A 12395-nucleotide genomic window follows, 5' to 3' on the forward strand; every position below is an offset into this window, starting at 1 on the left:
AGGAAGTGTGGACCCCTTATTTAGCCTCAGTATGTAGAATTTAATAACAAGTATTGGTGAACCCATATTTCAATGGATTACTTCATGTCTTCACTTTCACAGTTCTAGTTAGAGCCACCACATCCAGCCAGGTCAGTAGATCCAATGAGAGTTTAATTTAGAGTGCATAGATAACAAGGAGCCAATATAACGTGCATAAGTGATGAGCAAACGCTGACACGTGTTTCACCCCCTACTGGTATATAAAGCTGGGGCTTTCTCAAGGCTGTTCAAGTATTCTTAAAGTAAATTCGTATAAGGCCTCATTATCATATTAGTTTGATCAAGGAACACATCAGGCTTCTACTAATCAAGCATGAACTAATCAATTGAAATATGGGTTCACCAATACTTTGTTACTAAATGCCTCTTTTACAGACCCCCATCCAATCTTTTCATAATACTTAAAACACTGAAGCAGTACTTTGCGAAAAAGCACAATCTGCATATGTGGGCCACATTTTTTAGGGTGCCCGGGCCTATTTTTGATCCTAATCCACCCGGTTCAAATTGACTCATATACAAGCTCTGGTCTGCTGACTGATGTGTTGCGGCTCGACTCAAACAAAATGATGACCAGCCACTGTCCAAAATGAAATTAGCTTTCTAACCCAACCCACCTCCCCAGGCCCTTAGCCAATCAGCATCATGCAGTTTTTGTACTATACCAGAATGGCTGAAACAATGACAGGGGAGGCGTTGGGGAGGGGCGGCTAGGGGTTTATTGCTTCTTTGTCCACTGCCTCTCAAATCTCCAAACCTTGGCACTAGATCGATAAACAACTGTACAGGTGCTTTCCAGTACCGTCTACATTTACAGGTTTTCACTTCTTGATTTAGGTGATAACATTTGAACCCAGAAGCATGAGCTATTCTATGTAGAGCACATTATGTTCCAGACGGCCCATTTGCAAAAGAAAAGCACTCTGAGTCCTCAGCTGCTTCTCTGGTGTTAGCTGTGTTACACCTAAATACAAATAAGTATAACCTGAGGCACCCCAGCACCTACTGCAAGCGGTACTACAACTAAAGAATACGGTCACCCTGCACGCCAGGACAGCAGCGTCCAGTCTAATGCCCTCGCAGCCACCTGCCTGCTGTGAGCCAGCACACCAAACGACCGTGAAGATAGGAGAGAGCTGTGAAAGGGGAAAAGCACCGCAGGCCCTCAACACTCAAGGCCTACTACACTGCCAACCCAGCACGAAAAAAGCGACCGGCAAAATCAGGACGGGAGCTGAGTGCTGTGTGCCCCCCTGCTGTCACCGCTGGTAAACGCCTCCAGCCACTTCCATAACACCTGCAGTGTCCCCGGCCTTGTAAAAGTGAAATGGGAGAGTCGGGCTGGCAACAGTGCAGAAGCAGAGTGATAAGCGTATTGCCGTGTGCACCGGATACCGTACCGCCCCTTGCCCAGGGGTAAGAAGAGCATGGCCAGGCTCCCACATTAAGTGCCAAGTCTCCTGCAGCTGTCTCTGCGGTGCCCATGTGGGCGACATGACCACAGCATCGAGAGAGTGGCCACGGGCTCGTTCAGTGGCTGCACCTCACCAGGCGACTGTGACTAGCAAGTGGAGACCTCCCGACAGAGCAACAAGCATTTGTAATTTAATGCTCTCCAAAGCCCCCTGGTCTGCTTCCTAAGGACACAGGTAGTTACCTGCCAGCAGATTGGAACCGGAGCACCCCTGGTCTCCATAGGCACCTATGATATTTGGGCCCTACTTTGACCTCTGCACCTGACCGTCCCTGTGTTGCTGGTACTGGGTGTTTGGGGTTGACTTGAGGCTGAGCTCAGTCCTGTTCATCCTTTTGAGCATTTCCCACCAGGTTATTTGCAAACAGTGGGCATTAGCTCTTGTGTGCTAGGTGAAGAAGGGTATAGACACTCCTGCCAATACTTGGGTGCCAGTAAAAAGTCTAAACTCCTCGGAAATGTCCTTGTACTGAGACCAGCCAAAATAATTAGCAGTTCTTTTCCCTCAAGCCTGATGCAACAGTGCTGTTTTCTTCCTCAGCGAGTGTTGGTTCAGTTCAGACAGATCTTCTCTGGGGGTTGGGGTGTGTATGGATGAGGGAGCAGTGGCCACACCACCCAGGAACGAGTTGGGTGTAGGCAAACTTGCTGCACTGCCGGTAGGTGTCCATCAGCATGGAGGTGTCCCATTGCATATCCAGAATGTGCAGTATTCTGCCACAATTTTTGTTCATGCACAGCAGAATGGTTTCCTTGCCTCTGAAACATAAGGAATACAATGTGAGTTTCTGTACAATTAGGGGTTGCCCCCTCCCTCCTATCCATGTGTACCTTGGTGTCCCAGATCTCCTGACATGGTGTATCTATTCTGTCATTTATTCCCTCTCTACGAGACCCATTTCCCTTCATGTCATCGAGGGGGATGGCACTGCACTGAAACTCCATGTCTGGGGTCCAGTTGTTTTTTACAAAGACAGCCCCAGACATGATAGGGGTCACCCTGGGACCACAGATGGAAGCGAGAGCGGATGTGTTTATGCACTGGTTATGTAGTTTAGCTACCTCCAAGAATCTCTTCTCATGAAATTCTCTGGGCCAAAAGGCGTCCTTCTTTATAGCTCTCTTCCTGTTCATCCTGTCTAGTTCAGTTTGGTTATCACTAGGCTCGTGAGATGTTATAGTGCTGTAGGATTGGTCTCATAGCGGGTCCGATCTACTACTAACCTATGGGGCTCTACTCTATGAGATTGTAGCTTGGTCCTAATTCTACACAGGTATAGATGGAGAAGGTAGTTTGCTTTTTCAAGGGCTACCTCTTGAGATAAGTAAAGCCTATCTGTGCCTACTGCTGCATGTGGTATCAATGAAAAGACATAGCATGGCCCAGCTGATATCTTGGACCCCACGTCGGTCATGTGCTGATACCACATGTTGTCTAAAAGAGCGCTGTGTTTTGAGTGCGAGATGGTAGTGTTAGGTGTGGTGCAAGTAAAGGTGATGTGAGAGGTCCCCACTCAAGCGTGGTGACATTTTCCGAATAGACACTATCAGACTAGACTGTTCTTTGGAAATGCATGGATGTGGTAGCATCCCTAGCAAACAGAGAATGTATAAGTGCATAAAAACACACAATTTAGGAAACAATATGGGCCTTGGGATGATTCCAACAGAGATGTGTGTGGCTTCTTGGTGATAGGAGATTCTGAGTAGAAAAAGAGTTCAAGAAAAGTCTTTGAAGCAAAGTGTGGTATGGGATCCTGTTGGGGGTAACCATGTGAAAAGTCTTTGGGGCGTGTTGTGGCTCTTGATCTTGTTGGATGCGTAAGTTCTTTCAAGCAGTCTGTGGCTCTTGATCATGCTTGGGGTTCTGGTGTGGCCACTGAGAATGCAATGGTCCACTGTAAAGGTGGTGCACTTAGTGGCCCGACTACAGACCTGTTGAGCAAGAGCTACTTTTGGCTGGTCTAGAAGAAAACAACATTGCATCTTTGTATGTCCCAAATTATTTGTTAGAAATTTCTGGTTTTCTATGAATTTGGTGTGGTGCTGGGGGGTGCCCCCACTCGGGATACCTGGTTCTGGAAAAAAAGATGTTATATTTTGTAAACATTTTATTTTTATGTGTAATTAGGTTCCCCCCTCGCCATGCTTGGCAAAGGGTACATTCAAGTGGAATGCTTTTACGGGGCAATTCTCATGCATAAGGGTAAACTTAATTTTTGGCTGGTGCTCTGTTGGCGTTGCCAGTCCTTTAGTACTCTAGTGTGGGCATGGGGATGTTATTTGTGTGGGGCGGTGTTTCTGGCCTATGTGTGTAAGGGGGATGTAAAAGAGGAGGTGTTTTGCATTGAATGTTGGTCGGTGATCACAACATGCCCTGATGCAACGTGTGTACCCCTTTGGTCCCAGCACCTGGTACACAATGTGAACCTCTCAAGTGGTACCAGGTGTCCTACCTACATCCTTTTCTGGAGGCTTCCTTTGGGCTAGTTCTGGGCTTCTTTGTTTGTTTTTTGGGCATTTTCCTAGACCTCTGACCCTTTCTGTTGTGAACTGTGATGGGCCAGAGAGATGTTCTTGAGACCCTTACGGGTGGGTAGTGCACTCTACAAATACAGTGATTGATTGATTCTGTGTCCACTGTATGTCTTTGATTTGTGGCGTTCCATATCGGGGTGGTTGCTCCCTCGAAACAGTGTGTGAGGCCTTCTGTGTTGACCAATTGCTAGGCCTGCTGCGGATGTAAGCATATTTCTGCATTCCACTCTGCTCAGAGCTGCAATTAGTGTTTTGGACTCCTTTCCCTGTCATTCCCCTCTCCCTCACACCATATCTTTTTGGGTCTACGGTTCCTGATTACTGTTGGGAAGTGCTGAGGGAAAGGAGGAGGCAAAAGACATTGTTGCATGGAGAGTTCTGGAACTAGGCCAGGAACTGTCAAACTTTTCCCGAATATTGGCAATGGACTGGGGTAGATAGTTGTGCTGGTAAACCTTTTCTACTGTCTCAACGCCATGCGATTGAACTCATGCATGTACTGTGAGGGTTATTTGGTCTTGCTACCTCAAGTGCACGGAACTCTGGCTCTCAGCACCAGAGGACAGCTTCATTTTGGTACGGAAATGGTGATCCCCATTTGGATATGGGCAGCTGGAGGCACTATTGATGCTATGACTACACGACAAAGACATTTGAGGCTGAGAGCTCGAGAATAGGGATTTTTTGACTTGGAGATTGGAACTCACCCCAGTTTTGGCTTGTGGATGTGAGGAACTGGGGTGCCTGCTTTTTAATCACCGGTCTGCCCCACTTCTTCCGACTGCCCTCTCCCTGACGTGTGGCCAATCAACCTCACCCTGGAGGATCAGCATCATGGTGGGGCCTAGGCTCAAGCAGCCACCTGGAATGGTGAACTCTAGCAAGGATACCTTATTGACCGCCACACCGCAACCCTAAGTGGTGTACTCTAGTGAGGATACCCAGTCGACACCCACACAGCAACCCCAAGTTTCCCCAAATACAAGTAAAGGTTAAAAGCCCCTCATGTTGTCTTGCTTATCTTTTCTCCTGGTTTTTAGTGGGTACCTTGGGTACTTACACCTTATACCAGATCCAGTTATCCCTTATTAGTAAAATGTAGTAGTGTTCTAGCAGCTTAGGCGGATAGAGGTAGCTATAGCAGAGCAGCTTAGGCTGAACTAGGAGACATGCAAAGCTCATGCAATACCACTGATATTTACACTGTACTTATACACAAGTAAAGACAATACTCAGTGTTACCAAAAATAAAGGTATTTATTTAGGTGACAGAGTACCAAAAATATCTTAGAGACAATACTCCTTCTGGAGATAAGTATTATACACTAGACACCAACATAAGGCAAGTAACTAGACATAGGATAGTGCAAACAATAGGAAATGCTATAGAAGGCAATGGGAGAAACTAGGACTAGGGGCAACACAAACCATATATTAAGAAAGTGGAATGTGAATCATAAATTCCCCCCTAGACAAGTGTAGTGTGTGCAGAATCGTTGGGAGAGTAAGAATACAGTAAAGGTAAGTAAATTACCCCACCCCAGAGCCCAGAAAAGCAGGAATAAAGTACTGCAAGTTTCCTTAGGACACACTACACCTCTGATTGGGATTATTGCAAGAACCAACCAAGACTGCAAACAACAAACAGTGGATTTCTGGCCCTGAAGACCTGCAAAAGAAGGAGACCAAGTCCAGAAGTAGAAAGAAGTTCCAGGAAGGACAGGAGCCCTTGCCAACTCAGAAGTGGGTGCAAAAGAAGAGTCCCCAGATGGATGAAATGCACCCTAGGAAGATGCCAGCGGGTTCCTGCATGATGCAAAGGATGTCCCACGTCGTGAAGATGGATGCAGGTGAGTTTTGGCGCTGGATTCCTCCAACAAGCCTTGGTTCTGGCAAAGTCGGGTTTTGCATCAACTAGGTGCGATCTGGACCCAGTAAGGACTTGGGGGCCTCAACTCTGTGTCAGTAGGAAGAGGGGGCTCTCAGCACCTCAGAGAGCCCTCAGAGCACCAGATAGCACCTACGGGTGTCCGAGGACACGGGGACAAAGGAGGTGCAAAATGCAGTTGTTGCAGCACTACAAAGGAAGGTCCCATGCAGCCGGAGATCACAGGATAGAATGCAGGGGACCTGGGCCAGGCTGTGCACGAAGGAATTTTGCAAATAGTGCTCAGAGGCCTCAGGAGGAGAAGAAGACGTGGTGCACAGGGGTACTGTCGTTCTGGAGGAAGACAAGGTCTTACCTCCTCCAAATTGCAACAGCAGGACCTCAGGACAGTCTGTGTCGATGGGGTATACCCTCTGTGTTCCAAGGATCATGCTCGTTGCTGTGAGAGGAGTCCAACAGAACTGGTCGTCGACTTAGAAGGTGCCTGCATGAGCAGGGGAGTGACTCCGTCACCCCAAGGGAGATTTATTTGGTCTTTCTGGTGCAGGGTGAAGACAGGGAGACCTCAGAGCATGCACACCGTGGAAACTGTTGCAGTTGCTGGCTTGAGCTGAAGTTTCAGGAGAAAAGTCTCCATTGTGGATACTTTGTTGCTGTTACAGCGGTTCCTGGAGCAGGCTGCGGTTGAGCCGTGGTCAGGCGATGAAGTAGTAGTTGCAGAGGATTCCTGCTGGAAACTTGCTAGTAGAATCTGAAGAGAACCCACAGGAGAGACCCTAAATAGCCCTCAGAGGAGGATTGGCTACCTTATCAACTAAGGACCCATCAGGAGGGGTCTCTGGCATCACCTGCTGGCACTGGCCACTCAGAGTTCTCCAGAGTGCCCCACACCTTGCAAAGCAAGATGGCTGAAGTCTGGGACACACTGGAGGAGCTCTGGGCACCACCCATGGGGTGATGATGGACAAGGGAGTGGTCACTCTCCTTTCCTTTGTCCAGTTTCGCACCAGGGCAGGGGACAAGGGGCCCCTAAACCGGTGAAGACTGACTTATGCAAGAAGGGCACCGTCTGTGCCCTTCAAAGCATTTCCAGGGGCTGGGGGAGGCTACCCCTCCCCAGCCTCTAAAACCTATTTCCAAAGGGAGCGGGTGTAGCACCCTGCTCCCAAAGGAAATGCTTTGTTCTGCCTTCCTGGGACTGAGCTGCTCAGACCCCAGGAGGGCAGAACCTTGTCTGTGAGGTGGCAGCAGCTGTAGCTGGGGTGCAAGCCTCAGAGAGCTGGTTTGGCATTACTGGGGGTCCATGGTGGAGCCCCCAGGGCATGGAATTGCCTCCCCAATACCAGATTTGGAATGGGGGGACAATTTCATGATCTTAGACACCTTAAATAGCCATATTTGGAGTTACCATTGTGAAGCTATATATAGGTATTGACCTATATGTAGTGCACGCATGTAATGGCGTCCCCGCACTCACAAAGTCCCAGGAAATGGCCCTGAACTATGTGGGGCACCTTTGCTAGTGCAAGGGTGCCCTCATACTTAGTAACTTTGCACCTAACCTTCACCAAGTAAAGGTTAGATATATAGGTGACTTATAAGTTACTTAAGTGCAGTGAAAATGGTTGTGAAATAGCGTGTGCATTATTTCACGCAGGCTGCAGTGGCAGTCCTGTGACAGGGTTTGTCTGAGCTCCTTATTGGTGACAAAAGAAATGCAGCAGCCCATAAGTATCTCCTGGAACCCCAATGCCCTGGGTACCTAGGTACCATGTACTAGGGACTTATAAGGGGGGGTCCAGTGTGCCAACTGAAATTGGTAAATGAAGTCACTGGCCTGTAGTGACAAATTTAAAAGCAGAGCGAGCATAAGCACTGAAGTTTTCATTAACAGAGCCTCAGTGACACAGTTAAGCACTATACAGACACACACATTAGGCCATAAACTATGAGCATTGGGGTGCTGACCAGCAGGATCCCAGTGAGACAGGCAAAAACACACTGACATACAGGTAAAAATGGGGGTAACATGCCAAGAAAGATGGTACTTTCCTACACTTATTAGTTTCTGCTATGGGGAATTCCAAGATGTATGCAAAATGGATGCTTGCATTGGGGGGGGGGGTACTAAGTTTGAATGCACATTTGGATTTTTTCATCTGTGTGAAATCATTGCTTCCCCTAAGAGCTACCCCTCCCAGCCATTACTGCAGCCCTGGTCCTTGTTGGGCTGGGTTTCCTATCTGTGGTTGCTGATGCCATGTGTTGGTCCAACTACCTGACCCCTGATGCAGGGGTATGGCAATTAACTGACTTTCCTGTGGCTGAATATATGATGCATTTAGGTTTACCTGAGCTTTATTCGGCCAACAGGAATGTTGCAGTGCCTGGCCTTGGCTCAATGACTTCTTCACACGGTGTGCCTTTAGTCAGCACCTGTCAGGCATGTGGGTCATTCTGTGGCAATCGTAGCACTGTATGAGGATTGGCTGCTGCCAGCTACCCTGGTTTCTATCACTGTAGCTATCTTGGAACCCTCAGGGGTCCTGTGGTTCCCTTCAATAACTGGTGCAATTTGCATGCTTGTGGCCAATGTGTCTCTCATCCTGTCTTAGAAGTCTGTTATTGTCTCCCCCAGCTTCATGGTTTCTGCCATCAACCTATCTACATCTGGCCAGTCACGGAATATCTCCCTCAGGGCCGTCCATTTTTTGTGCCGGTATGATTTTAATATTGTCCCATCATGCTCCATGTTGGTCAGCTTGATCACTGGGATGCAAGTTTGGGCTAACACCATGTTGGTCTGCTCACCCATAATGCTGCTTAGCCTTCTCTTAACATCACCTACTGCTAGAGTGATCCCCGCAGTGCTCTTCTCAATCTGACCCCATGGCACATAGATGGTCCCTGATGTGCCCTTAAGAAGTAGCGGACATATTCTTGTTTTGATTAATGCCACTGGTTTTCCCTCAGCATCACGTTCCCATTTCCTCAGGCACTCCTGCATGTAAGGGAAGTTCCATTTGGGATCTCACCCTCCATGCCAAACGTAGTCTTCCACAATCACTATGGGGGTCATTACAACATTGGCGGTAAAAGCCGCTTACCGCCGTGCAGAAGACCGCCAATACACCGCCGCGGCCGCGGAATTCCGCCACAGCTATTATGACACACATCTCGGAATCCGCCGAAATTCAGACACCCACACAAGTCCGCCACACCAAAGGTCAGTGTTAAACTGGCAAAAACAAAACCTCCACCTCCACGCCAACAGAAACACGCCCATGCTATTACGACCCATGAATCCATGTGGCGGTCTTTCAACCGCGGTATTCCATTGGCGGTACACACCGCCGCGCTCAAAATACACACACATCTCCAAAACACCACCACATTGGACAATTCCAAATACACACACCTGATACACATACAAACAACACTCTCACACACCCAATTAAATATAAAACACACACCCATATCACCCACAATCCCCTACGACCAAAAATTAGTCACGAAGGCCAGAGAGACAGCACTGATTAGACAAACCCACCACACAGAGGCACACAACACCATCACCCACACACCATCCACGCACAAAACACCACACACCACTACACATCACTACACTCATCACCACATACACCACCACACACATCACATACACCACCCCATGGCACGCCAAAGACACCCCCGCTTTTCCGAGGAGGAGCTCAGGGTCATGGTGGAGGAAATCGTACGGGTAGAGCCACAGCTATTTGGCTCACAGGTGCAGCACACATCCATAGCCAGGAAGATGGAGCTATGGCGCTGAATAGTCGACAGGGTCAACGCTGTGGGACAGTACCCAAGAAATCAGGAGGACATCAGGAAGAGGTGGAACGACCTACGGGGGAAGGTGCGTTCAGCGGTCTCCAGGCACAACATCGCGGTACAGCAGACTGGCGGCGGACCCCCAGCTCCTCCCCCACAACTAACAACATGGGAGGAGCAAGTCTTGACCATCATGCATCCAGAGGGCCTCGGAGGAGTCGGTGGAGGAATGGACACTGGTAAGTCTAATCTTAACTATCATATCCCCCACCCTACCTGCATGCTATCACACACCCTCACACCCTCCCCTATCACCCCAAATCCTCAATAATGTACTAATAACACAAACCACTCATCCCAACACCAAGCCCTGCATGACACAACTAAGCATGGTCACCCCTCACCAAAGCATGCTCACTGCACATACCCAGAACAACCCCCTAACCATCATCACACAAGCCCCCACACAGGAATGCTAGCACTGGGGTACACAAACACCCACCCATTGCATACCATGACACACACACATGCAATAATCATGCTCTTATGCCCCTGCAGGATCACGAAGGACCGTCACCACACCGGAGGGTCCAGACATCTCCACTCCACCCACAGAAGAGGCCCACAGTGACGATAGCAGCTCTGCCCTACTGGAGCCTGATGACCAGCCCGGACCATTGTGGGCCTCAGGACAGTCGGTTCCCCTTGCACAGCCCAACACTGACCTTCCACCCTCTGGTAACACCAGCACAGCACCCACCCAGCGGGCCCAAACCTCCGTACCCAGGACAGGTCAATCAGCTGTGTGTCCACCACTACAGGGAACCCAGGATAACCCACCACCCCAACAACAACAGGGACCTGGGGGCAGTGGTAGTGGGCACACGGTCCAGGGGACGGAGGCACAGGAACACAGGGGAACTGGGAGGGCTGCTGTGCGACAGGGGGCGGACAGGCCAAGGGAACCCACTCTCCACGAGGCCCTCTCCTCCATCATGGAAGCATACCACCACTCCCAGGAGACGATGGCGACGGTCCTGGCCAAGTTTCAGGAGACCCAGCGCATGCAGGACGAACTGTATTTGGGGTTCAGGGAGGAGCTCAGGACCATCAGCTCCGCCTTGGGCACCATCGTAGGGGTGCTGAAGGACATACAGCAGACCTTGAGGGACAGCGTGGCACTCCAAGGGGCCCCTGACACTAGCCAGGACGATGAACTGCCCACCACCTCCACCGACGCTAGTGGACAGGACGCCCCGCCACAGGACCACCACACCAGCAACCCACCCCCTGCAGACGGACAACAACCACGCAAGCGGTCCCTGAGATCCAGGAACAGGACAGAGCAAGATGGCAAGACCTCCGCCAGGAAATGAGACCACCCTGATTGTCCCCCCACCGTCCCACTTTGTTACCCTGTCCATACTTAAACTGCCCCAGCTCCACTTCCTATGCCCAGATGGGCAGTGCACCTGTGAGACTAATAGACTGGACTCTGCCATGGACAGTCCTCCACCATCACCCATCACCATTTTACAACCCCCCTCCATTTTTGAGCACTTAAATAAACACCCTGAAACCACAAAACATTCTGGAGTCAGTCTATGATATTGTAAAATGTATTATCAATGACATTGTCAAAATGCTTTTTTAGTTGTTAAGGCAACATACCAATGTCACACATCACAAGTCCTTGAAGGATGCATGCAGATGACACACGTTGGTAACCACACCTGTGAAACCGTAATGGAAAGGAACAACTCAGTTACCAAATAATCCCAGTAAATTACACACAGGATAGAGGAAGACGTGTGACAGTGAATGCAATGTAAAAAATGAAAATGTTCTCACCTGTGTGTCACTGGAAATATTGCTGTATGACTGACTCCCTGTTGTCGTTGTCTTCTTCCTCAGCTTCCTCCTCATCACTGTCCAAAGGCTCCACAGCTGCCACAACACCATCATCTGGACCATCCTCCTGCAGAAAAGGCACCTGGCGTCGCAAAGCAAGATTGTGAAGCATCGAGCAGGCGATGATGATCTGGCACACCTTCTTCGGTAAGTAGAATAGGGAACCACCTGTCATATGGAGGCACCTGAACCTGGCCTTCAGGAGGCCGAAGGTGCGTTCGATCACCCTCCTAGTCCGCCCATGGGCCTCATTGTAGCGTTCCTCTGCCCTGGTCCTGGGATTCCTCACTGGGGTCAATAGCCAGGAAAGGTTGGGGTAACCAGAGTCCCCTAATAGCCACACACGGTGCCTCTGGAGTCGACTCATCATATCAGGGATGCTGCTATTCAGCAGGATGTAAGCGTCATGCACTGAGCCAGGGAACATAGCATTTACCTGGGAGATGTACTGGTCTGCCAAACAGACCATCTGTACATTCATAGAATGATAACTCTTCCGGTTCCTGTACACCTGTCCACTCCTGTGGGGGGGGGGCAGAGCTACATGGGTCCCATCAATAGCACCTATGACATTGGGGATATGTCCAAGGGCATAGAAGTCACCTTTCACTGTAGCCAAATCTTCCACCTCAGGGAAAATTATGTATCTCCTTACGTGTTTCAGCAGGGCAGCCAACACTCTGGACAGCACGTTGGAAAACATAGGCTGGGACAACCCTGATGCCATGGCCA

At 49.4% G+C, this 12395-nt stretch overlaps 1 protein-coding gene across 2 annotated transcripts in view; it reads left to right on the plus strand.

Moving 5' to 3' along the window:
• Positions 1 to 12395, plus strand: part of KIRREL3 (kirre like nephrin family adhesion molecule 3) — a 3739713-nt gene that overhangs the window by 3056413 nt on the left and 670905 nt on the right. The gene's annotated exons all lie outside the window — the stretch shown is intronic.

Source organism: Pleurodeles waltl, chromosome 3_1 (genome assembly GCF_031143425.1).
Source record: "Pleurodeles waltl isolate 20211129_DDA chromosome 3_1, aPleWal1.hap1.20221129, whole genome shotgun sequence".
NCBI lineage: Eukaryota > Metazoa > Chordata > Amphibia > Caudata > Salamandridae > Pleurodeles > Pleurodeles waltl.